We start from the raw sequence: 21,923 nt of genomic DNA, 5'->3' as shown, positions 1-21,923 counted from the left end.
GGGATTTCTGGGGGACTTCTCGATATGCGAAGAGGAGGCACGGCAGCAGCACATCCCACTGGCGACGGAGGGGCTCTTCCAACCCCCCGATCATTCCCTTTAGCGTGCGGTTGAACCGCTCAACGAGTCCGTTCCCTTGAGGGTGATAGGGGGTTGTGAATCTGTAGGTGACCCCGCACTGTTGCCAGAGGGACTTCATGTATTTGGAAATAAAGTTCGTGCCTCTGTCGCTGACGACTTCTCGGGGGAAGCCCACACGGGAGAAGATCCCCATCAGGGCCCGGCCGACCACCGGGGCTGTCACAGTTCGCAGAGGAACAGCCTCAGGGTAGCGGGTGGCGTGGTCCACTAGCACCAGGATGAATCGATGGCCTTGTTTTGTGCGTGGGTCCAAGGGCCCCACAATGTCTATTCCGACTCTCTCAAACGGGGTAGTGACCACGGGAAAAGGTTGCAGGGGAGCCTTTAGTTTGCGGCCGCTCTTCCCACTGGCTTGGCACGTGGGGCAAGATCGGCAATGCTGGTGCACATCGTTTCTCATTTTGGGCCAGAAGAAGTGGGTCACTAGGCGACTGTAGGTTTTATCTTGTCCCAGATGTCCTGCCAGGGGGACATCGTGGGCCAGGTTTAACAGGAAGTCTCTGAAACGGAGGGGTACCACTAGTACTCGGTTGCTCCCCAGCTCGGCGATTCTTTGCTCGCTGTACAGCAGATCATTGTCCCAGTAGACCCAATGAGTTCCGGGGGTATCCCCTGCGCTTTGGGCGAGCGCTTGCTGGCGGAGTCCCTCGAGGGAGGGACAGGTCTTCTGTTCTTTGCGAAATTGTTCTTGCGTGGGTCCCCCTTCTTGAGGCCACTGGTCGAGGTTAGCGAGGTCGGTAGGTTGAGCTGGTTCGGCGGGAATGGTACGGTCGGTGTTTTCGGCCGGGGCGACCGAAGGCGGTGGCGCCGGCCATTCGGGTTCTTCTGGCTGGTGGTTGGCACGGGCGGCCATGGAACGGGTGGTGACGCACGCCCAGTCTGGGACGCCCAACATCCCCAGGTGTTCCTTTCGCTCCACGGCGGCCCACGGAGAGCTTTCCAGGTCATTGCCCAGGAGGCAGTCTACGGGGGCATCGTCTCGGACCGTCACTTTCAACATGCCGGAGACCCCCCCCCATTCGAAGGGGACGCAGGCCATCCGACACAGGCTCTCCGAGTTATCGGCTGATCGTACAGGGCAGAGAATGTTCGGTAGATACTGTTCTGGGGCCACCAGGTGACAGCGGACGGCTGTTACACTGGCCCCGGTGTCACGAAGGGCTTCGGCCTGGTGTCCATTGATGCTCACCCATTGGCTGTACTTCTGGGTGTTAGCGGGTAGGGGGACCCGCGGGACCATGTCTTTCCCCCCTAAGCAGGCTAGAGTCATGGCGGCTGGCTCCCACTCTTGATGCTCTTGTTCGTACTCTTCCTGTTCCTCGGAGATCTGTTCTTCCCCTAGGGCTGCAGCGGCCACTTGGCGGGGTCTTGGGCTCTGGTACTGCGGGCAGTTTGGGTCGTTCGCATAGTGGCCGACTCGTTGACATCGGTGACACGTGACATTGGCTCTGTACCCCGGTCGCGCTGGGGTGCTGCCCCGGTTGGCCGGGGGGGTGGTGTTGGTAGCGGGGGCGACCGGGGCGTTGTCTCTTCCTCGCCCTTGGCCCCCTCCTCCTCCTCTGGGTCGGTGCTGACCATTGTTGTTCCGGTTCTGTTCGTAGGACCCATTCCGGCCCACTCTGGTGATCTCCCACCGGTCAGCTTCGGCTGCGAGCTGCCGGGGATCCGTTAACTTGCTGTCGAGGAGGTGTTGGCGGAGTTCAATGAAGCAATTGTTCGACAGATGCTCCCATACCATTAGGTTAAATAGTTGCTCGTAGGTCGTGACGCTGCTTCCTCGGATCCAGCCCTCGAAGGCTCGGCTAAAGTATGTTACATAGTCCACCCAAGTTGTACCCGGGATGCGGGTGCAGTCTCGGAACCTCTGACGGTACATCTCGGGTGTGAGACCATAGCGGGTGAGGAGGGCCGCTTTCATATGGTCGTAGGAGGTCATCTGGTGGTCCGGGAGCTGTAGTAGGGTGTCGCGGCCCTCATTGAGGAATCTTCCCCAGAGACCGGCTCCCCAGTCGCTTTTATCGATCCGGTGTGCAGTCATAGCGATTTCATAGGCTTTAAACCATTGCTGGATGTCGTCCTCTCTGAAGTATTCTCGGACAACATCCTTGGGGATGTGTACCTTTTTGTCTGTGGCCCCTGAGGTGGGGGGTCGCTCGGGTACCCCTGCTTCTTTATTCTGCTTGCGTAGGTTGATCTCGGCTAGGTTTCGTTCGTGTTCGTACGCTAGTTTTTTTTCCTCGAGCTCCCTTTGTCTCTGTTTCTCCTCTCTTTCTTCTCGGAGACGCAGGTGCTCTAAGTTGATTTTTTGTTCGGCCAACTTAAGTTCAACATCCATTTTAAGCCGGGCCATTTCTAGTTCGTGTAGTCGGGTCCTTTCTCTTTCCTGGATCTCGCCTTGCGAGAGACCCGTTCTTTGCCCTTCCGGGGCCGTGGTCGTTTTTTCTACGGTGCTTTGATCAGGGGTTCCGGCAGCCCCGGTTTCTGCCCAAGATTCTAGGGCATGCTTAAAATCGTCCTTGGTACTCAGTCCGGTGGTAGCGATACCCAGTTCGATGCAGAATTGTTTAAGTTCACGATGGTTGTACTCCTCCAATTTCTCCATTTGGAATTTCTCGGTTGATCCGCTCTCTTTCGTGGTCATTGTGACTTCGTCGTGGGGTGAGCTACTCTCTGTACGTTTATGCGGTGATTCGGATCGCGCCGCTGGCCACCAATGTTAGACGGACCGGGAGGGTCGGCCGAGGTTACGGGGAGAGGTCTCCAGGGAGAGCCGTCTCCAACGACTGTACAGATAAGTAACTTCCCCCCCACAGACGGACACCACACAAGGTTGAAGGTTAACGAGACTTTATAGGCAATTCTTAGGTTACGAGGATGGATACAAGGAGGTCTGGACTCAGGGGTCCCCTCGGTTCTAGTCTCTGGTTTAGGAAAGGGGTAGCGGGACAGTCTTAGTTACCAATGAGTACAAAATAGCTCTCAATCCTCGAGCTCGGCGTTCTAGATGATCGGGCCGTGGAGGAGCCAAGCAGGTCCCGAGATGGATGAAGGAAGGACGACGGTCCGCGGCGGAGCCTGCAGGTCCCGGTGGAAGATGACGGTTACAACGGTCCGCGGCCACGCCAGCAGATCCCGACGACGATGAAGGATGAAGGTTACGACGGCTGTGGCAGCGCCAACAGGCAGGACGATGGTGCACAGGACAGAGCTATGGCAGCGCCAGTAGTCCGTCCAGGATGAGTTCCTCTTTACGTCTCTCGACTCCAAGATACAACTGCCTTCCTGCTCTGGAGCTGCCCCAGTTATAGGGCTGGCGTGCTTTGATGTCCGGACCCTCGCACTTGGAGGTCGGGAGGTCCGGGATGGGGGAGTCCAGACACCCAGCAGGGGGGTGGAGCCAGCGCCCGGGGAGGCGATGGGCGAGCGGCACTTGGTGGGGGAGAGCCATTGGCACCTCTTTCTCCCATGGACTTGCCAAGTAGCCCGCTCACCTCCTGGGTGGAGGGTGGTGCCGGAATGTCTGAGGCCGGGCCAGGCCCAGGGTTGAGGTCGATCGGGGGCCAGGCGGCCTCGTGGTGGAGTGTCCAAGATGGCGCCCCAGGCTGGGCGCGTGGGCCGGCAGTGGATCGGACCCTCGAGGTCGGCAGGCTCGAGGGCAGGGGTCCCTGAGGGGACGGAGGACGTGCAATGGTGGTGTGTGGTACTTGCGGGACTGGGCTCAGGCCTGGTTGGGCCGGGGGAGAGCGGCCCTTCATGTGGCCTGTCCAACAGACGGTAATTAATATTTACCACACTTCTGCCATACCTGTCTTACCTTTTAGTGAAGGTTAAGAAAAACATATTCTCTATTCAAAAATAATATTATATTGCCTTGTCAATGTTTGTTACAAGTATGATTTGAATTAAAAGTACACTTCCTTGAAATAGCTGCACGGGTCTTATATTTGGTTTCATGTGTGGTTCAAGCAGTTACAGGATTGGAAATGTATGAATACAGGCTGAGAGGTTTGTCCGTGGGAGTGCAGGGCGAGAGGAGGAAGTGCAGGGTGAGTGGTGTGACTCAGGCTGAGTGCTGTGCTTGTTTGCGTGGGGTGAATGCTGTGCAAATGTAAATGAAGGGTGAGCTGTGCGAGTCACAGGAGTACCTCTGTGAGTGCAGAGTTAGCGATGTGACAGTGTGAGTATAGGGTGAGTGGAAGTGACTGCCGGGTGAGTGATGAGACATTTGAGTTTGGGTGCGGGTGAGAGTGCAGGGTGGAAGGATGAATGCACTGTGAGTGATGTGCATGTTTGAGTAAGATTACAGAGTGAGCAGTGGGAGTGACAGGTGAGTGAAGTATTAAGTGCGTGCAGGGTGAGTAGTGTGCTAGTGTAAGTGCAGGGTAGGAGGAGGGTGAATGGCGTGAGTGCATGGTGAGCGATGTGAGTGCAGTGTGATTACTTTGAATGTGGGGTGAACATGAAAGTGAAGGGTAAGCTGTGAGAATGAGGAGGGTGTTGTCTGAATGAAGGATGTAATCCCAGACACATGAGGGCTTATGTACAAGCCCCTAACGCCACCAGTGAGTCACTTTTTCCAAAACTCCAGTGGCGTAAACGCCTTCTCCATATTTACAGGACATTTTGTGGCTTAATGCTGCCTTGTAAATAATACCCGTATTCATGCAGCACTTAGCGTGAAGGGTGAGTGCAATGAGTGTTGCAGTGGGCGTTCCGCCGCAACACCCATTACTTTTGGCACTGTCCCATATTTAAACGGTATGGGGCAGAGCCAAAGGTACCGCCAGGGAATGCCTGCTCTTAAACAGGTGATAAGAGGAGAAATGTTTTATTTATCCTCGTATATTGCATTCTGCAGCACACATAGATAGAGCAAATTGCCATTTGGGATTTTTTATGTGTAGGAAGGTGTTCCTTCCTGCATATAAAGAATTAACCCAAAAAGCACAGGCACTCTAGCAAAAGGGTGCTAGAGTGCCTTTGCTGGCACCAGGCAGCATTTTTAGCACCAGCACTAGGGGTAATGGAAGAGTGCGCTGCATTCTGGCAACCCCCTGTATTTTGAGACTGTAGGAGAACAGTGTTACCAAATTTGGATTAACACAGCGCTCTGCCAGTTTCTTATACATATGCCCCTTGAAGAAACTCACTTTCAGAAACAATGGTTCCTGTGGACTGGTATTATCTGTTATGATATAATACTGTGCGTAAGAGCAATGTAAAAGGGTTAGTGTGCTGTCAGAAGGCAAAGGACCACCAATACCAATGACTGAATATATCACATCAAATTTTATAGTATATAACGGAGGAAGCAGTTAATACAGTATCATAAAAATGAGATGAAGAGCTGACAGCTGCGGCTCTGAGAAACCGCGTGGTGGACCGACCCGCTGTTTGGGAGAACTCTCTCTTATTTGAGGACCCACTTGTACACCCAATTAATAGTGATGGCCTCACCTACAGGGCACGGCAATAACCAGATATAATCCGATATATTGAATGCAACAGGAGCTGCTAGGCCCAAATACATTGCCAACAGAGAGTTCTGATGTTACACTATTTGCTATCTCTTGATATAGTGTTTTCTTCATCTGAAACGCTGTGCCATCCCAGACGATCAGCTCCTCCCTTCTACTCACAACTGTGTACCTGGGGGGGCCCCATTGTGAGTATCTTTTTCTACTTCTTTCACCCACGGCTGGCACACACTTTTTAAGGGGCTGTGCAAAACCATCAGATGTCCCTACAACCCTAGGTCCTGATGAGCCCCTACACTGCACAGAAAGTCGAAATGTCGTCCACACAAAGCAAAAGCGAACCATTAAAAAGCGCATATCTTTGTACATAGCTGCTGCTTAATTCGTATATACTTGATGGTCAACTTTTAAAGAATAATTTACACCTTGTAAAATATTGTCACAATTTAGCACTGTTATTTGAGGTTCCTTTTTTCACTGGGACACCACACACTATTGTCAGTCAGTCAAAATACTTTATTCGGTTTATATTAGAGCCTTAAAAGCATACTAATACATTTCATATCCAAAAGTTATGAAACCATAAATTAGATTAAAAGTATGTTCACAAAATACAAAACTTTAAATACACGATACACATAATCAATTAATTTTGCGTAAATTACACAGGACCACATTATGGGACTAAGGCATACAAACATTCAGAGAATTCAGATGGGTGCATTAGAACTGGTTATGTGTAACTTGTTTTTCCTCTTAATGCTAACGGCCGCCGTAAGGAAACTTATACATTAAAAGTTTCCCACAAATTTGATAATAGCTGCAAATAAAGAAGAGGTGGCTCAACTTGTAAAAAACCTTTCTTAGCCAAGATTGGGAGGATAAAACACTTCCGGACTTCGATCAGGTGCTCACAAAAGAATATAAAATGCGCTGGGTCCTGCACAGAAAAATCGCCACATGAACATACCCCCAAGTCTTCCACCCTCTTCGAACCAGGTGACTCTACAAGGATGAAATGAAATTGGTTCAGTCTGAATCTAGTCAGTAAAAATCGATGATTGGGGTTTGTGACGATAACCAGATATGGTTCAACAGTTAACGTGGTCTTCCGCAATTGGTGAGCCCTTACCGTCGACTTTGCCAGCTCCCTTTCTTCTCTAACCATTGCAGCCATTAATAAAAATGAGTCCTTGACCCACTTGACATCCCCCTTCATCAATTTATCAGGTGAATTATATATCTCAGGAGGGCCCCATTTCACGGCCAAGTTACAAACATATCTGAGCCAGGAGATACGATGTCCATAGTCAAGAGCTGTACAATCTTTTAAGATTTCCCGATTTAGCTCTAATTCCGGGCTCGACCAGGTCAGGATTCATTTTAAAAGAGGTGCCATGGCTATTGAAGCCTCCACAAAGCCAGCTTCACACTCCTGATGAACAATATAGCTAGCTGTTGATTGTGGGACCGATAAAATATTTCTAAAAATCTTATCCTCCACTACCTGAATAGCCTTCACATTCCTAATTCCCCAAATGTCAGCACCATACATAGCAAGTGAGACGCATTTAGCTCTGTATATTTTCAGAAGGGCTTGCATTGGTCTGGCTCCCATTTTATGTGCAAAGCCCAGGACAGCAGTTGTCGATCTGGCCCAAAAATTTTCTTTTAGCTTGAATTTGTGGTGTCCAAGAGCCTTAATCGTCAAATATAACTCCCAAGTACAGGAAGGTAGTTACCCCAGACAATACGTTCCCCTCACGAAAGAAACTTTTAACCCTATTGGTTTTACAACCAATTGTCATTATATGGGACTTGGAGAAGTTCACGCTGAGGTCTAAGGATTTCATGAAGGCCGCAAAGGAATTTAAAAGTAATTGTAGCCCACCACAGTCCGTGCTAAAAAAGCGGCATCGTCCGCATAGAGGAGTGGCGTTTCGCCACACACGGGACGTCTTTGCAAGCTTCACATGAAACAGGATCCAAATCTATACTACTATTATAAAGAGAGAACAGACACCTTTTGGCAAGGTAAACTCGAGAACTACAGCGCCAATCCACACGCCCAATACAGCGTTGGAAAGTGCAGTTGCAGCAGAAGGACATAGGCTATGCAGACGCCCACCATATACATTTAAAAGGTAAAACAACCGTGCCAGCAAAGTAGTCCCTTGTGGGCGTGTCTGCATTGTGCTGTGGGTGTGTGCTGGGGGCGTGACAATCGCTGGGGGCATTCCGTCACGAGTGTTGTTTTTTCTTCCCAAGTTCTATACATTCCTGCTCCCTTTAAATAGTAATTCAGTGGAGGTCTCATTCTCTTAGAACCACCCCAAGCACAGTTATGGGCAAAAATACAAGTAAAAGGCCCTGCAAAGCATTATGGGATAAGATTATCATGATTTTTAGCATTCATGAAAGGGTTTCAATGTTTTTGAAATTTACTCATCAGGGACATCTTGGGACGACGAGGTGAACTGCAGCTTGATGTATAATATTTTAAATGCTATTGCATTTGCCTCATCAGGGACATCTAGGGACGGCGAGGTGAACTGCAGCTTGATGTATAATATTTTAAATGCTTATTGCATTTGCCTCATCAGGGACATCTAGGGACAACGAGGTGAAATGCAGCTTGATGTGTAATATTTTAAATGCTATTGCATTTGCCTCATCAGGGACATCTAGGGACCACGAGGTGAACTGCAGCTTGATGTATACTATTTTAAATGCTATTGCATTTGCCTCATCAGGGACAACTAGGGACGACGAGGTGAACTGCAGCTCTTTGTAGAATTATTTGGATACTATAATATTCACTTCCCACTGCTAATCTAGTCCCATAATGCTTTGCAGGGGCTTGATCTCAAAATCATCACCTCTCTCACTGCTTGCTGGAAGCTAATTTCACTTTTGTGAAATGACTATATGCATTTTAGCATGTAGAAATACTTGTTATTTTATGTTGAATATATGAGGTTTCTGTTTTAATAATTGGAAATCTGACGGAACGAAATATTGCGGATTTATTGTACCAAGTTCGCGCCAATTCCACCCACCCCTACTTTAAATACTCCTGCACCCCATAATCATAACCCAACCTTACTCTATAAAATACCCCAACACTGTTAAATACTAACCCATCTTAACCCTATAAATATACCCTGTACCCCATAACCCAAACCTATCCCTAAACCCTATAAATACCCCTGTACCTCAAAACCCAAACCTACCCCTGAACCCTAAAAATACCCCTGTACCCCAAAACCCAAACCTACCCTTGAACCCTAAAATACCACTGTACCCCAAAACCCAAACCTAGCCCATAACCCTAAAATACCCCTGTACCCCAAAACCCAAACCTAGCCCAGAACCCTAAAATACCCCTGTATCCCAAAACCCAAACCTAGCCCTGAACCCTTAAAATACCCCTGTACCCCAAAACCCAAACCTACCCCTGAACCCTAAAAATACCCCTGTACCCCAACACCCAAACCTACCCCATAACCCTAAAATACCACTGTACCCCAAACCCAAACTTAGCCCATAACCCTTAAAATACCCCTGTACCCCAAAACCCAAACCTACCCCTGAACCCTAAAAATACCCCTATACCCCAAAACCCAAACCTAGCCCAGAACCCTAAAATACCCCTGTATCCCAAAACCCAAACCTAGCCCTGAACCCTAAAAATACACCTGTACCCCAAAACCCAAACCTAGCCCTGAACCCCTAAAATACCCCTGTACCCCAAAACCCAAACCTACCCCTGAACCCTTAAAATACCCCTATACCCCAAAACCCAAACCTAGCCCTGAACCCTAAATATACCCCTGTACCCCAGAACCCAAAACTATATCTGAACCCTTAAAATACCCAAACACCCCAAAACATATACCTCAGTACCCCAAGACATATACCCCTATACCCATACTTGCCTCATCCAAACATTTAAAAAAAACATGCTTTTATCATTCATGCATTTACAACGAATTTCATTGTAAATGTATGCGTGGTAAAAGCATATAAAATGTAATGCCATGCGTTATAATGGCATTGCGGAGTCATGGTGCTTTCGTAATGAAAGTATGCGGAGTGATGGTATGCGGAAAGAAAGATGCGGAATAATGGGTGTTTACCCTCCCCCGTAAGTACATTGGTGGCACGGCGACCCACATCTCCAGCAACATACTCATATTTTTTCACCACCAATTGGAAAAATGCACAGGTCTCCCTCATTGATGCCCAGCACCGACATACACTTTTAGACACACCTCCCACCACAAGCTCTAGAATTACGAACTTTAGAGATGGGGAGCTACGTTAGAATCTCGGCATCAGCTCAACATCCTGTGATTCCAGACAAATCGCTTTGTCTCCCCGTGCCTACCACAAATGAATGTGTTCTTCTGTAATGTAAATTGTGCTCATGCCATGTTGTCGAGTTCGCGCTATATAATATTGCAAGGAATGAAGTGGAGAAGTGTGGCTCACTGGTTAGAGGAGGCAGACCTGGAAGCAGAGGTCAGCCCGAGACCAGGGTTCAATTCCCGGCTTGGCGGGGTCTTGAGTCCTAAGATGTCCATGGACTCGACAATTCTAGCTCCAGTGCCTACTCGATTCACGGGTTAACACTCTGCGACTCTGGGCAATAGCTTGCTTAATCTCCACAACAGCCCCTCACAGTGGGATGCCTGGCTTTCACCTTGCGGATACCCTGCTGGGGTTATCTCACAGGGGAATACCAGGACGGGTTCCCTAAGCAAGCGCTTGGAGACCGGTTGTTGATTTGCGCTATATAAATTCCTGTACATTTACATTTACATTTTACATTTAAAAGGAAAATAAAGTAGGGAAACTCGAGTTCACACACTACTGAACGCCCACTCTTAAGTGCATCAACAGTGCACTGTGAATCGGAGCATTTCACAGGCCTGTCACAGATAAGAAATGCTATCAAAACGAAATCTTACGAAACAATATACTACTGGCCGGCAGCAATTCATACCCGGACAAGGTCGGGTCGGGCTGCTAGTAAAATACAAAGAGGGGACGTGATGTCACAAGCTGTCTGCAGTTCGAAGCCATCCCTGGAGCAGGGTTGACGAGGTAATGCCGAGGGCGGCCCTCTGTCGGCGGTCAGTTGAATTGCAGTCTTTCGTCTGAAGGAAATCTCGAATAGAGACCATGGAAAAGAAGATATGGTAAATAAAGCCTACCCATAATGCCCTGCATGCAAAACCAACAGCCGCCACAGCCGATGATAGCTGTCTGGAAGCATTGAACACACATTTGTATTTTTTTTTAATCAAATGTGGTAGCATTTCTTTATCAAGCGCAAGATCATTACGAAATGTCGCTCTACTTGTCTCCAGTAACAATTTATATAGGTTTATGGAATGCAATCAGTCTGCATACTTTAATGTAGACGATCCTAATTCAGTTGCACTTTGTGTGGCACTGATGAAGGAAAGTCATAGTAATTTTTGGAAGATCTCATACGATGAGATCTATTAAATAATAAAACTAGACAAGTAATGTAACGATTCCAGGCTACCACTTCGTCAGACAACGCATCAAATGTTCCAACTGAGTAACAACGTGTATCGTCATCAGAGTGCACACTACGATGACAGTAGAAACAAGATCAACTTCCAGAGCTTGAATGTGTCTTGTAATTAATGCGTTCGCATTTCTTTCAAACGTTCATGACATAGCAAGACATTGCATTTACTCACTCTTAATCACGTTAAGATGTCTGATTTCTGTAGTCAGTTGCACTGCGCGTTGCACTGATGAGGGAAATCAGTAACATTTTTGGAAGATCTCGCATTGACTTGAGGTCATGTTGAAATCGCAAAGGAAAGATTTCTGTTTCCAGTATCAGTTCGATTGTTGTTCTTCAAGAGAGGATCTCGAGCAGCTCACCAAAGATTCAGGCCCACAGTAAAAGTTATGTAGTGAGGACAAAGATCTTGGTCACTGGAGATTCTTGAAGTTTGGGATACTCAGAGACTGAAGATCTTGGTGGAAGGAAGCCAACAAGCCTTTGCAACTGCAAGTCAATTCGTTGCTTAGGGCAGTGGATCCCAAACTTTTTTGACCCGTAGCTCCCTTGGCCTAATTGGCAGTTGGCCGTGGCTCCCCACCATCTTTTTTTACCAGTGGGTGGGTGGGGCGGATGAAAGCCCGGCCTTGGGAGTACTTCCTGTTGCCTTCCTTAAATTAATTGGGATGAAATGAACGTATTATAATCATATTTGTAACAAAATAAGAAAGAGAACAGTTGTTTAATAAAAACTCGTTAAGTGAGAAAAGATACAAAATTAATAGCCAAATATGTTTTCATGCAACTTTTTTTAACCACGCAGGTATAGTTTCAAATGCTGAAAATACAGCCCTGAACACACATACACACCATCGCAGCAAATGTAACAACACCCACACCAATTCAGCACATGCTGTGGAGCACACACACCACTGCAAAAGAGCAGTGGAGCACATGTAAGTCAATGAAAAGGCAGCAGGTGCAACAGAGAGCACACACATGCTACAAGTCAAGTCAAGTCAAGTCATAAAATTTGTATAGCGCACTACATACCCAGAGGGTTTCAAGGCGCTTAGGAAGGGGAGGAGGATTATTTGTCAAATATCCACGTTTTAAGCTGCTTTCTGAACGCTAGGTGGTTCTGGGTGAGGCGAAGGTAAGCGGGGAGTGAGTTCCATGTTTTAGCAGCCAGATATGAAAAGGATCTGCCTCCCATGGTGGTCTTGTTGATGCGAGGTACAGTGGCGAAGGCTTGGCTGGAAGAACGTAGTTGGCGGGAGGGGGTGTAGAAGGACAGTCGAGAGTTGAGGCAGTCTGGTCCGATGTCGTAGAGTGATTTGTGTGCGTGGGTAAGCAGTCGGAAAGTGATCCTCTTATTGACGGGTAGCCAGTGGAGGTCTTTAAGGTGACCAGAGATGTGTTCGTTGCGTGGGATGTCTAATATGAGTCTGGCTGAGGCGTTTTGGATTCGTTGGAGTTTCTTCTGGAGTTTAGCGGTGGTACCTGCGTAGAGGGTGTTTCCGTAGTCCAGTCGGCTCGTGACCAGAGCGTGGGTGACTGTTTTCCTTGTTATTATTGTTATTATTATTGCATTTCTTATATAGCGCCAGAATCAACCCCCGAAGGGGTATCTCCGCGCTTGCCTTGGGAACCCGTCCTGGTTTTTCCCTGTGAGATAGCCCCTACAGGGTATCCCCAAGGTGAAAGCCAGGCATCCCGCCGCGGGGGGGCCGTTGTGGAGATTAAGCAAGCTTAATGCCCAGAGTTGCATAGTGTGAGCCCATGATTAGGTCAGGCACCGAAGCGAGAATTATCGAGTCCGTGGACATTTGAGCTCAACACCCTGCCGCGTCGGGAATCGAACCCTGGTCCCGGGTCTGACCTCTGCTTCAGGGTCTGCCTGCTCTAACCAGTGAGCCACACTTCTCCTCTTGTTTCGGAGGGGATCCAGCGAAATGTTTTTCTGAGCATGCGAAGAATGTTGAAGCAGGAAGAGGATACGGCGCTGACTTGTCTGTTCATTGAGAGTGAAGAATCCAGGATGACGCCAAGGTTCCGTGCGTGGTCTGTCGGGATGGGTGCTTTTCCGAGGGCTTCCGGCCACCAGGAGTCGTCCCAAGCAGAGGGGGATGTACCTAAGATGAGGACTTCTGTTTTGTCTGAGTTCAGTTTCAGACGGCTTTGTTTCATCCATTCTGCGACTTCTTTCATTCCTTCGTGTAGGTTAGTTTTGGCGGTGCTGGGGTCCTTGGTGAGAGAAAGGATCAGTTGAGTGTCATCTGCGTAAGAGATGATGTTGAGATTGTGTTGGCGGGCGATGGCCGCGAGGGGGCTCATGTATACGTTGAAGAGGGTGGGACTGAGTGAGGATCCTTGAGGTACGCCGCAGATGACTTCAGAGGCCTCGGACTTGAATGGAGGAAGGCGGACTCTCTGGGTTCTTCCGGTGAGGAACGAGGTGATCCATTCAAGTGCTTTTCCTTGGATTCCGATGTTATTGAGGCGTTGTAGAAGGGTGCTGTGGCAGACTGTGTCGAATGCTGCAGAGAGGTCGAGGAGGATGAGGGCGACTGTGTCTCCATTGTCCAGTAGAGTTCGAATGTCGTCTGTTGCTGCGATGAGGGCGGTCTCAGTGCTGTGTTTTGCTCGGAAGCCAGATTGTGAGGGGTCGAGGGATTTGTTGGCTTCGAGGAAGGCGGCGAGCTGGTTGTTGACGGCTTTCTCGATGACTTTGGCCGGGAATGGAAGAAGCGAGATGGGGCGGTAATTTTTGAGTTCGGTGGGGTCCGCTGTTGGTTTTTTCAGAAGGGCGGTGAGTTCAGCGTGTTTCCAGACTTCTGGGAAGGTAGCGGAGTTGAAGGAGCAGTTGATGACGTCTCGGAGGTGCGGTGCTATGACGGAGTCTGCTTTGTTGAAGATGTGGTGAGGGCATGGGTCTGTGGGGGATCCAGAGTGGATGGAATTCATCAGGCGGATGGTTTCCTCAGTGGAGATTGGGTTCCAGGCGTTAAGGGTGTTTACAGGGGGAAGATGGTCAGCAGATGGTAGGGTGGGTTGGTTTCCGGGTTGGTTGTCAAAGCTGTTGTGGATGTCTGCAATCTTGTTGTGGAAGAAAGAGAGAAAATGGAACATTGAGTTTGCTCTGTGGTAATCAATATCACCAGCATTATTTTTACACTAAAAAGGCGGACTTCACGGAGCTCGTTAAAATAAGGAAATTGTGATAATAAGGCTTATGATTTCTTTAACGAGCTCAGTGGAGCCGGCCTTTTCAGTGGAAAAATAATCCTGGGGATACTACTATTAATTAAAATGCCATGCCAATCTTCTACCCAACCTCAGTTGTGTGTGTCACGGAGCTCCAGTGTATGTATTCATGTGCGTCTGTATGTGCCCTATGGAGACGCTGCATGTGACTTGTGTGAGAAATAGGATCCTGTGAACTCTCTAACTGCCAACTGAAACCTTTTTACTTTACTAATGATCGTACGGATATTATCATTCACTCACTCACAGTGTGCTGTAGTTGACTTAAATAAACCTGATTGTATGAGTGCAAATAAACAGTGCACATGAATAACAAAGTATTGATTCGGATACGACCTCACAGAACAATCTTTAATAAAGACTTGGTTATACTACACCCAGGCAGGGTCTGTTAAAGGCACAAAGAGGGCGTGCATTGGTTACCAGGGCGCCACTCTCATCTAGTCAAAGAAGTGAAACACGAAACGTGTGGGTTTATTTTGCAGAAGGGGAGAAAAAGGATATCTGCTCCGGATGTTAGCACCTGTGACATTATTTTGCAAATGAAATATTGGATAATCGTTAACAGATTTTGAGCTGGACTTAAATATCCATCCCTGGGAAAGAATAAGGATACTGCATTACTAAACATCCAACTCCGGATGATGATTTTGTGCATGGAGCTGGGGTCCAGTGGAGGCAGCTGTGTTTTAAACCCTCTGAACAACCTAGCCCAGAATAATACGCAGAGATTCGCTCATGAGTAAGTGCGCCTTGGAAAGGAGGGCTGGAAGCCCTTCTGAACTAGAAAATGTACCTGCAGCTCGGTTTATTTCTGCTTTCTCTCCTTCAGAAGTCAAAACTTGGGGCTTGTTTCTTGCCTTCTGCCACGTTTATGGACGATTCTCTGCCAGACTGCTATGTGAAAAATAGACACTAGTTAGCAGCACACGTCAAGAATTTAATGACAAACAACGTGTAAACTCTCGACTGGAAACGCAATAAATACAGAGGCATTTAGCGGACCAGAAAAGTGATATTTTGAAACTGTGCTTCTTGCACAGCGCCCCTGAATAGATTTTATGGCTCACAGGGGTGCCGGAGCGCACAGATTGGGAACCACAGGCACAGGGGTTCGGTTCCTGCGACACCGACGATGGATACTGGCCTCAAATTTGGTGAGAGGACAGGGCAGGCCTCGAGGGACGTGAAGAACCCCTACCTGTGTTGCTGAGCCTTACGGAGTCTGTGGGAGCCCAAGATCAGCGGACCAGTCAGCTTAGTTGTGGTGCCTGCAGATGCAGAGATGTGACTCCTTCACTTCAAGGGAGGTTCCTTCAGGTGTCTTGCATGCCCACTAGGCCATGGAATGATTCTTTATGATGCACAGGCACAGAAGATGCGGCGGACGATCAGGGCAACAAGACCAGTAGCTGCAGGAGTCTTCTCGGTTGCAGCCTTGATGCCAGAGCGAAGTCCACCGAAGTCCAGAGTGCCCAGATGGTTGAAAAAGAAGTAGTGCCAGAAATGAATAATGTCCTATGGCAAATCTAGGGACCCACCCACAGGTAAGCCCTTAAATACCCTAAGGAAAGGGTTCAGATGATTCAGGGGTCCCTCCCTAAGGAGGAGCTGGACAAGGAGGAAGATACACCCCTGTCCTCTGTCCAGTTTTGTGCCAGAGCAGGAGCCAATGGCTCCCTAAACTAGTTTGAACTGGACGATGCATGGAGAGCACCAAGTGTGCCCTGCACGCAGGCTATGTGGTGCTGGGAAGTGCCTTCACCCTGTCCCAATACAGTATACCCTGTATGGGAGGTGGTCACACCTCCCTGTGACAGGATACCAATTGTTTTGCCTTCCCCTGCTCAAGCTTGTCTCAGCAGCAGGAGGGCAGAATAGTGTCTCTGGCCAGTAGCAGCTCTAGCTTGCTGTCCGGGTCTGGAAGACAGGTATCGGGAGCACCGAGGGCCTCACAAAAAAGCATTACGGTGCATGGAATTATACCTCCCGCGCCATTTACGGTGTAGGGGTTTGATTACAACATGTTTCATACCAAATATGATTTGATTTGTTACAGCCAGTTTCGAGATGGTCATCGCGTAATGACGCTGTGCCCCTCTATATGTTATATGGCTGTCTCACTTACAACCTGGGAGAATCGACTCCATAGCCTGTAAGGGTGTCCTGCTCATGCAAGGGCGCCCTCACACTTAGATCTGAGTACCCTGCTTTCAGGATTGTAAGGCCTGCCTTAGGGGTGATGTATCGGTTTAAGTGCAGTGACCTTAGATATAGATAAAACTATATCTTTCGTAAATGGTGCTAGCACCAACTTACACAGGCTGCAATTGGCACCCTGTAGTTACAGTTTGAGTGGTCTCCCATGGGTAGCATAATAAATGCTTCTGCCCATGGGGAACCCTTGTGTGCCTATGCCCTGGGTACCTTAGTTACGTATACTAGGGTCTGATAAGGTTACACCAGTGTACAATCTGGGATGTACCCAAGTACTTACCACACCAATTTAAGGAAGAAAGGACAGAGACTGGGGTCCTGATTAGCAGAATTCCAGTCAGACTAGTCAGAAACAGCATTACAATAAGCAAAAAGTGGGAGTAACTATAAAAGCAGATCCTAGTTTCCTGCAAGTTTGCTGGAACTACCATTACTCCAGCGGTGTCATGAACACATGCTTCAAATTTACGGTATGTCATTGTTTCGAGCACTGGACCTTGATTGGTGGCTAACATTCCGGCCTGCCTGGTTTTACCTGTGCCGGCAACCCTTGTTCCACTGCATCTGGTGCCCCTTAAAATGGACACTAGATATTTGACTGGCACAGCAGATGCCCACAACCTCAAACATTGGACTGCTGATGAGTCCCTTAGGGACCCATTATCAGGACTGTTCTTTGGGTTTACATCTTCTGCATAATGCACAGTATGAGCCGCTCCCTCTTGAGGAGAGGTGTGCAATGGCAAACAGATCGCCACATATTAGCTCTAATGACACGGATGAGAGAATGTAGGAAGCTGGCTCTTTATGTGATATACTTTATTAATCTGATATATTGTTTAAAGATTACAGGGGTTCCCTTACTAGTGGACAGGGACTTGCTATGCAATCCCAAAGTGCTCTATTAGGGAGTAGTGTGGTCGAGCAGCCTTAGGCTTAACACAGAGGAGCGCAAGACATTCACAAAATACACACAATGGCCAATAAATGACAACATGACTCAAGAAGGAGAGCCACACAAATTCATAAATATAGCCAGTATCTTTATATATGTTTAGGCATCAGAGAAAAACTCGTTCAGGTAAGTACGTTTTTTAACTATGGATTATTTTCACTTTAAAAAGTGGACATTGTGCAATTTCCGAGTTCCGCAATGTTAAGGTGACTGGTAGGCAAGGTCCAATATAGCACCAACAGTTCCATGAGGGCAACTGGGTACAGCGTCAGGTGCCCGATGCGTTTCAATGGCGGTCGGTCTCTGTAAAAAGAGGCTGCAGGCTCTGGCTAGGAAGCCAGTCAGGCTGAACCAGCAAGTGGGCGCATGCCTTGCAATGCTCGGAGAAGAGTGGGCACCTTTGGTGCTCTTTTCCAAGGCCCAGAGGCAACGGGTGCAGAGGTGTACTTAGGCATCAGGTTTTTCCTTACCAGACCAGTCACGGCTGAGGGGGCCTGCATGCAGAGGCTCCAGCTGTAGTTGAGGAGGCAAGGAGAGGTGAAACTACAATGGAAACAAACTCTGGAGGGCTGAGGAAACTTCTTTGCACTGTTGGCTCACTTCAACTCGGTCCGGAGGCGGCAGGTGTAGTACTTACTTTAGGAGTCAAATTATGGCAGTTCCGGAGGCATCAAAATCTTTTCTTTTGAGTTAATTCAAAACAGATCCACTGTCATCGGGAGGTCTTGAGTCTTTTTCACAGGCAGGCAGTACTCCCAATTTCTCGAGTCAACAGCTGCAGGGCGCGTCAACTTTGGTGCAGTTTTCAAAGAAGTCTGCGGGGGCGAGTCAGATGCTCTCTTCAGCCTTCTCTGCTTTTGCGCCTCTTTGGTGTCCTCTTTTTTGTTAGGTCATCAGAATCCAAGGTTTTTGAACCAGCGGTGCCACTTAAATACTGAATTTAGGGGCATTCGAGAGAGTGGCAGGTAGTAGCCAATAGGCTACTTACCTTAAGTGTGACTACATCCTCCTATGACCACTTCTGTTGGGAAGTAGGCATAACCCTGACCTGGGTTGGTTAATTCTCTCCAAGACAAGATGGAGGATTTGACAAGAGGGTCATGTCCACCTGTCCCACTCTAGGGGTGGTCCTGGTTGACTCTGGGCACCCCTTCTAATGTAACTAATATTCCCACCTGTTCTCCTGCCAAAGGTGGAGCAGCCCATGGGGGTTGGCTTCCTGTCCTATAAGAGAAACCAGAGTCACATACCATAGGCGGAGGGGCTTGTTTTGAAGCTTTGTTGCCTGTGCAGGCTAATCTAAAGGTCATCTCATGGGAGGGGTGCTAACCACCCCCTCAAAGAGCCAACCTAGTTTGTGGCCTCCCGAGAATGAAGGCCCTCACCCTTCGGGGTCCGTAATTTGTCTCTGGTGTTAGGCTGCCTAAAACCAGTCAGTAAGCCCACCTGTGTTGCGTTGTTTCAGGGACCACCTCTGAGGTGTCCTCTGGGTGCATGTGTTGATAAATCCAACATTGGAATTAGTGTGGGTTCATCAATCATGCTATGACTGAAGCAGTGAATTATGGGATGTGGAGTTTTCAGGATAGGCATCATAACAGCCGGGTGGTTGTGATTAGTGTATTATGAGGGGCGAAGTCACGTAATACTACTTAAAAGAGAGGGAAGTTAGCCACATTTGGTAAACTGCCTCGTAAAAGAAGAGAACCCTGGGAAGAAATTGAAAGAAGTCAGTAAGGCACGGAAGAAGTTGATGTGGGTCAGCATTGAGGTATTAAGTGACAAAGTAAGTGTGAGGCTAAAGGTGAGGGGGAACACCTTGGGGGCTTCAGTTTAGAGCGGGGAAGATTAATGATGTGGGGTAATATAGCCTGATAGAGGTTTTTCCAGGTAACATCGTTGCAGTGTGTAGAGACGCTGTTAGTGGGAATAACGCTGTTGAGGGGTTAGTTTTCAAATTTGGCATGAAATGTGTATTCTATACTTCATGGTTTAAACTGTAAAGTAGAGAGGTCTGTAGCATTGTTCTTTTATTTGTAGAGAAGTCCTTTTTAACAGCCCGAAATGCATTGGGTGAGATAAGATCAGTGACTGAGGATGTTTTATGTATTCTGGCATGCTACAGAAAAAGGCCCGGATGGGCATATCTGCCGCATGAGAAACTGTTGAAAACATAAGCATCTCATGTGTGATTCAAAAGGACAATAAACAGGTGATCAAGAACTTTAGGTGTACATAGAATCATTATTTTGAAATCTGGAAAAATTGAAGGTTAATATGTGTTAAATACACGGATCAAGCTGTGCGTCTGGTGAAGGGGTGATATCTCACTGAGGAAAAGTGTTTTTTTTCCGATCAGAATCATCTGTACCGAGATTCCATTATTTTTTCATTGCCATCTCGTGTCAAACACTAAACTGACACAACAAAAAACATCTTGCAGCCTGCATTTCTGCCCAGGAACTGTCGCACACCCAACCCCCTGTTCTATACAGTTCAACAGAAAGCCATGAGACACCTACGCCCTGAGTGAACAAGCTTGTTTTCCATCTCCTGCTCTCAGCCTGGTAAAAATCCTTGACACCGTGTTCAGGTTATCTAGACAATGGTCTGACTGCTGGACATTCAGGGTGAATCTAATCACGGTGAATAAACAAATGACTTGAAAGACCAGGCTTTGATCAAGGCAATTGGACAATGACCTGAAAGACTGAGCCGTGATCAAAGCCGGGTGAACAATGATCTGTGTACCAAGACTTGACCATGTCACTAACTGCAAACATCGTCTGGATCTGGTTATCAACTGTAAACACTGCCCTGATTAGACAATGGTCTGACAGCCAAAAGACTGGGATAAAAAATGCATAAAAGGCTTGTAAGCTACAGAGTGAAGTAGCAGCCTCCTGGGTTTTGTCTCTCACTAGCTTGGGACTCTGTTCCATAGCCCGGGCTATTGAAATAAATCTGGGTTCGTCCTGCAGACGAAGGCTCCTATGTCTCCTTTTACTGAGTATGGAAGGTATGGAAGATTTGTGTGGTTACCCCGCCACAGAGACCCAGTAAGTGGGTTATCTCGGTTCTTCAAATGGCGCCTGAACAGGGACTCCACGAGTACGGAAGTCAGGCCCGTTGGATGTGAGGAGGTGCACTGAGAGACTCCGACGGTGGCGCCCTACCCGAGGGATACTTGTATTCCGGTAGACCGAACAACTCGCCCGCTGTCCCTCCCCACCTGGTCTGGGCCACATGACAGTGTCCTCACTGGAGTCCCCTAGCAAATAATTTCTGGAGCAGAACACAGCCCTACGTCTGCAGAAGAGAACTACCCTTGTAAGGTAAGGGTGGACTGATCATCCACCAAGTCTGTATGATTCTGTTATTTTCTTTCGCAAAAGCCAAGTTGTTATTGACTTTTGCCAAAGCCAAGCAAGCGAGGTGAGTTTTAGAAACCCGCTGGTGTATGTTATCTGTTTATAAGCATGCCAGTCAGTAGTAAGTTCAAGAAATTATGTTTTTGTATGTGTACGCAGGACTCCCAGCTGGAGGCGGCCTGTCCGCTTCCTCCAGAAGGGACCCCTGGCAATAGGATGTATGTTAAACATGGCCCTTTTGCCATAATCTTTTCCTCATTCTGGGTAAAATACACAAAAAATGTAACGCAGAATTACAGTTGCCACTATATGGCTCCTGTAATTGCCAAGTTCTCGCCAACTTAGAGGAACAATTAATGAAAAGAAAAGTGCGCCCGTCTATGTTTGAATCTGTCCGATTTTGGAGGAAAGAGATAGAGCAGAGAGCTAGAAAACAGAAGGCTCAAGAAAGAAAACAGGAACATATGTCAATGGCCGACCAAGGCAGAAAAAATTTACTAAATCAAATGACAAAATCCGTAGAAATAGCCGATAGGGAGCATGGGGCAGGGGTACAAAAATGGTATCCAGCTCGTGAGGAGAAAGGAGAGGGCCATATGGAAGTGAGACAAGAAGGTGATTCCTTGATTGATGCTATGCTAGAAAGCCCTCCTGCATATGCCCCAATGTACCCTGCCCTGACGCCTCACACCCGCAATGCCCCACCACCACCACCCACTCCTGCCCCCACTGCCCCTCCTACTGTTCTCCCTGTCACACCGACCCTCCCAACTTTTCCTATGTCACCAACAACGCCCGTTGACACTGTCCTCGCTGCGGGAATGACAACAAGTCTCCATCCGCCCAAACCCTGCGGCCTTACCCCTACCCGCCCTTTTCCCACTTCCCCGTGGTCTACAGTTCAGCAGGATTTATATAAATTGTTGAATTCCCCCCGACTGGCCTCC

The sequence above is a fragment of the Lissotriton vulgaris genome, chromosome 8, assembly GCF_964263255.1.
Source record: "Lissotriton vulgaris chromosome 8, aLisVul1.2, whole genome shotgun sequence".
Classification (NCBI taxonomy): domain Eukaryota; kingdom Metazoa; phylum Chordata; class Amphibia; order Caudata; family Salamandridae; genus Lissotriton; species Lissotriton vulgaris.
Note: the sequence above shows the minus strand (reverse complement) of the source record.